Source organism: Acomys minous (assembly GCF_964271855.1).
Source record: "Acomys minous genome assembly, chromosome: 10".
Taxonomy (NCBI): Eukaryota; Metazoa; Chordata; class Mammalia; order Rodentia; family Muridae; genus Acomys; species Acomys minous.
In genome coordinates this window covers 71,139,277-71,144,610 of record NC_140491.1, presented here as the reverse complement: position 1 = coordinate 71,144,610, position 5,334 = coordinate 71,139,277, and the positions used below count along the sequence as shown (strand labels likewise).

General features: G+C 50.2%; 1 protein-coding gene across 1 annotated transcript in view; it reads left to right on the top strand.

The window, feature by feature from the left end:
* The window catches only part of RALGPS1 (Ral GEF with PH domain and SH3 binding motif 1), a 293,692-nt gene that overhangs the window by 27,937 nt on the left and 260,421 nt on the right, over nt 1-5,334 (top strand). The gene's annotated exons all lie outside the window — the stretch shown is intronic.

Below are 5,334 nucleotides of genomic sequence, written 5' to 3'. Positions count from 1 at the left end.
CCTTGCTGTGGTCTCTGTGTCCTCCACCCCCACCCGTGGCCTCCAACAAGCATCTGTGCTTCCCTAGCCACTCACTGGTTGGAAGGACTAGATGTGTCCGGACAAGAGGGCAGGGGCCGTGGTACACTGGTCCTTTCCTGTGTGCCCAAGACTGGGTGTCCTCAACGCCAGCTTGGAAAGCACACCCATGGCAACCATGCCTGGCCCATGGCTGCTCTCTGTGCTTAGCCAGTAACCGGGACTACTCTTTCTCCTCCTCTCCCAATTCTTCCTCCTACACTTCTTCCTCTTTTGTCTTCCTTCTACTCCCCCCTCCCCCAGCCCTACTTGCCCCCCCATCCCCCCCCCCCCACCTCCCGGGCTCAGCAGCCTTTCTTGCCTGCAGCAGCCCTTCAAGGTTAGGCCCTTCACAACAGGCTTGTTGGGTGCATCCACTTCCCATCTGCACTGGACAGTCGTTGGTGGGACTTTTAGTTAATATGGCCCCACCCCCCTCAGCCTGTCAGTTTCTTACTGCACAGATCCTGAACTCTTGCCCTTGTGTTCTTAGCGCAGCCCCGGTACCACAGTGGCTGACCGGCAGGTGTCTTCTTTGGGGCTGAGCTGGGCAGTGGGGCTGGGGTGCCTGCATGGATCAGCATGGCTCCCAAGATTAACCAAGTTAACTGTATGTCAGGGCTGCGCTACAGTCAGGTGACAGTGACATGGTCTGTGCTAGGGAAGGCCTGTTTGGGAACTAGCTTCAGCCTACTAGAGGGGGCCTGCATCAGCTTACGTGACTTTAGGTCTAACTTTTAAGTCTTGCCTGACCATGACCTTAAGTCACACACAGTCCAGGATAGACTCAGACTCGTGTAGCCAAGGATGACCTAAGGCTTTTGGTCCTGCTGTTCCCTACAGATTGCTGGATTAGAAGTGTGCACCACCACATCTGGTTTACATGATGTCGGAGATCCAACCTGGGCCGTTCTGCATGCCAGGCAAACACTGCTCGCTGCGCCACATGCCCAGCCCCATTTCAGGCTTTTAACCAGTACAGCTGTGGGACCCACTTCGGCCAAGTCTTGGTAGAATTGAAGAGGTGGAACCCAAGACCCGGAGGGCTGCTGCTCTGGCACACAAGTTACCTCTGCATGACTGTCGCTTTCAGATGGACAGTCTGGGTCCCTAGAGCTGGCTTCAGAAGTTTTCTAAATGATCCCCCCCCTCCCCCCGCCCCAACCCCTTCACTTTGTTCCCTCAGTCTTTGAAGTATTAATGTGAGCATCAAAATGGTGGCCATTGCCTTCACTTTGAGACCTGGGCTCTGAGGCTAGGTTCTGTCACTCAAGTCCCGTGAGGCCTCACCAAATCTCTGAGACTACGCTTGCTTTGATGGATGATGCTTCCCGAGGGAGCCAGGCCTCTGGTGCTGTTAGATAGGGAAGGGAGGTCCTGTCTTGCCTGTGTTCCTGCCTCTCCTCTCCGACTACCCCCCTCATTGTAGGCAAGCCCTGTAGCACTGAGCTGAGCTCAGCCCTTGTGGCCTACTCCGCTGTGGCTAGGCTGGTGGTGAGATGCGGGGTGCTACTGGGTTACAGTCACAGCCACTAGCCGCCTTCTTCCCTCTTCTGCACTGACCTCCCCCGCCCCTTTCCTGGCCCCCTATGTGGGCCTCTCACCACCAGGCTCTGCCGAAAGGCTGCACTTCCTGTTGTAGCATTTTGCTCATAAACACACAATTCTAGAAACTTTTTATGTAGTTAGTGTGTGAATGTGTGTGTATGACATACCGGTGGGCACACATGCCCCAGCACATGTATGTGTAAAAAGTCAGAAGACAAAATTTTTAAAAAAGTTTATTTATTATGTATACCATGCTCTGTTTGCATGTGTGTCTGCACACCCGAAGAGAGCATCAGATCATATTACAGATGGTTGTGAACCATCATGTGGCTGGGAATTGAGCTCAGGACCTTTGAAAAAGCAGCCAGCGCCCTTAACCTCTGAGCCATCTCTCCAGCCCCAGAAGACAGCTTTTGTTTGTTGTTTTGTTTGTTTGTTTTTCTTCTGGGGGAGAGGGTTTTAAGGCAGGGTTTCTCTGTAGCCTTGGCTATCCCGGAGTCCCAGAAATCCGCCTTCCTCTGCCTCCCAGAGTGCTGGGATTACAGGTGTGCACTGACCGTGGCCATGGTCAGAAGACAACCTTTGGTTCTCTGTGCTTTCGTTGGAGTTCCACCAGTTCAACACAAATCGTCAAGTTTGTGCAACAAGCTTTTACCCTCTTAAGGCATGTCAGCCCCAGCCCCTCCCCCCCCCTTTTTTTTCTCTTTAAAGACTGAGGCTAGCTTTCCCCCTCTGAGACAGGGTTTCTCTGTGTAGCCTTGGCTGTCCTAGACTCACTTTGTAGGCCAGGCTGACCTTGAACTCACAGCTTTCAGCCTGCCTCTGCCTCCCGAGTGCTGGGATTAAAGATGTGCGCCACCACGCCCAGCTGACTGAGGCTAGCTTTAAAGACCCTTGAGAACCTAGATTTTTCCAGAGGAAGGAGGAGCCAGATAAGACCTAGACTGTAGAGGAGGTACAGCCAGATGACAGAGGGACAGACCCATGTCACAAAAGTCAACCAAGCTGGATGTGGTGGCGTACACCTTTGGTCCCAGCACTCTTTTTTTTTTTTTTTTAAATAGCTATCTTTATTATTATATAGTGCTCTGCCTGCATGTACACATGCAGGCCAGAAGAGGGAGCAAGATCTTATTATAGAGCCACCATGTGGTTGCTGGGAATTGAACTCAGGACCTCTGGAAGAGCAGGCAGTGCTCTTAACCCCTAAGCCATCTCTCCAGCCTGGTCCTAGCACTCTTGAGGCAGAGACAGGGGGATCTCTGAGTTCAAGGCCAGTCTGGTCAATAGTTCCAGGACAACCAGGCCTACACAGAGAAACCCTGTCTCAAAAAAAAAAAAAAAAAAAAAAAACCAAAAAGAAAAAATAATGTGTCTGCTGCAGTGCAATGGCTTATGTCTGTGATCCGAGCACTTGGGAGTTGGAGGTCAAAGGACCAAGGTCATCCTAGTCTACTGAGCAAGCTGGAAGTGGGCCTACGCTACATGAAATCTTGTAGTGCCTAAAAACCTAAGAAGTAAATAGGGAGGGGCTGCATGCATGTGGCAGGCACACATACACCAACATAACACAAGTCTTAAAAACCAGAACAGTCAGGTATGGTGGTGCACACCTTTAATCCCAACACTCGGGAGGTAGAGGCAGGCAGAGAGCTGTGAGTTTGAGGCTAGCCTGGTCTACAAAGGAAGTCCAGGACAGCCAAGGATAACACAGAGAAACTCCTTAGGGGGAGGAAAGCTAGCCTCAGTCTTTAAAGAGAGGGGGGAAAAAAAAGGAGGGGAGGGGCTGGGGCTGAGATGCCTTAAGAGGGTAAAAGCTTGTTGCACAAACTTGACGATTTGTGTTCAACTGGTGGAACTCCAATGAAAGCACAGAGAACCAAAGGCTGTCTTCTGACCATGGCCACCACGCCTGGCTTCTCTAACATTTCTAACACATGTAACTCAATCCAAAGAATACCAGTTAAATGAGAAAATGGCTCATATATTAGGTTTATTATATTTGGTTTCAAGCTAAGAAATGTGGATTCAACTGGACGAGGTGGCGCACACCTTTAAACCTAGCACTCGGGAAGGCAGAGGCAGGCGGATCTCTGTGAGTTCAAGGCTAGACTGGTCTACAAAGTGCGTCCAGGACAGCCAGGGCTACATAGAGAAACCCTGTCTCGAAAAACCAAAAGAAAGAGAAAAAGAAAGAAATGTAGTTCTCCCTGTGGCCATGGGGAGGCAGTAGAACTCAGTTCACCCAACGCTGAGGCAGCTTCTCCTGCAGAGCTCCACGTTCAGAAGGCTTTTGCACAGAGTATTGCAGCTTAGAGTTGGCCAGAGCAAGGTCAGCTCACTTGGTCTCCAGGGTCTATTGCCTTGGACACTTGCCAGCATCTGGGGTCAGCCTTCAGCCACAGACCTTGAGACCCACCATCAGTGCACAGGGAAAGGCACTTGGAATCTGCAGGTTGGGTGTAAAATCAGACTGGCAGCATCAGAATGTGACTGTGTGAAATTCCGAGACCTGTGGGAAATGCAGAAATGCAGCGTGGTTAGCACATAATTTGAAGCAGCTGTTCCAAGTTGCACTGCAATTAACAGGTGCCAGACAATGGCCTGAGCCACGCTCAGGCTTTATTTCTTTTCTTTTTTCTTTCTTTCTTTTTTTTTTTTTTTTTTTTTTTTTTTGGTTTTTCAAGACAGGGTTCGCTATGAAATAGCCCTGCTTGTCCTCGAATTCTCTCTGTAGGCCAGGTTGGCCTTGAACTTGCAGAGACCTTCCTGCCTCTGCCTTCGGAGTGGTGAGATTAAAGGTCTGTCTGTGCCACCACGCCTGCCAATGCTTTCTTGAATCCTCAGCAGCTCTGCTCTGTGTTGTGTGCTTCGGACATTCAGTTCAAAGCTCATGTCCAGGGAGGTGAGATCTCATTTGCTTGTTTGTTTGTTTGTTTGTTTAAGATTTTATTTAGCCGAGGTGGTGGCGCACACCTTTAATCCCAGCACTTGGGAGGCAGAGGCAGGTGGATCTCTTTGAGCCCAGCCTGGTCTACAGAGTGAGTTCTAGGACAGCCAGAGCTACACAGAGAAACCCTGTCTCGGGGGTGGAGAGGGGAGAAAAAGGTGTGCACCACCAAGTCTGGTTTAAATCTCCTCTCTCTCTTTCTCTCTCTCTCTCTCTCTCTCTCTCTCTCTCTCTCTCTCTCAGAGTTTCTTGAGACAGGGTTTCTCCATTTAGCCTTGGCTGTGTAGATCAGGCTGGCCTCAAACTCACAGCGATCTGTCTGCCTCTGCCTCCAGAGTGCTGGGATTATAGCCTGGCTTTTTATTTTGTATTTTTATTTATTATTTGTTTATTTTGGTTTTTCGAGACAGGGTTTCTCTGTGTAGCCTTGTATTTTTAAAGATTTATTATGTATACATGCCTGCATATACACCCGCATTATAGATGGTTGTGAGCCACCATGTGGTTGCTGGGAATTGAACTCAGGACCTTTGGAAGAGCAGGCAGTGCTCTTAACCGCTGAGCCATCTCTCCAGCCCAAGGCAAAGATTTCTTATGGCTCAGCCCTAGAGGCATTGTGGGAGCGTGGAGCTGTTCACACTCTGGCCAGAGGGAGGGAAGGCCAGAGCGGAGCTTTCATCATCTATTTGTTTCTGGACACACTGACAGGCACACCCAGAGGTGTTCTTTACCCCTCCTGTAGGCTGTCTCAGCCGGTTCAGGTTGACAATCAAGGTAAA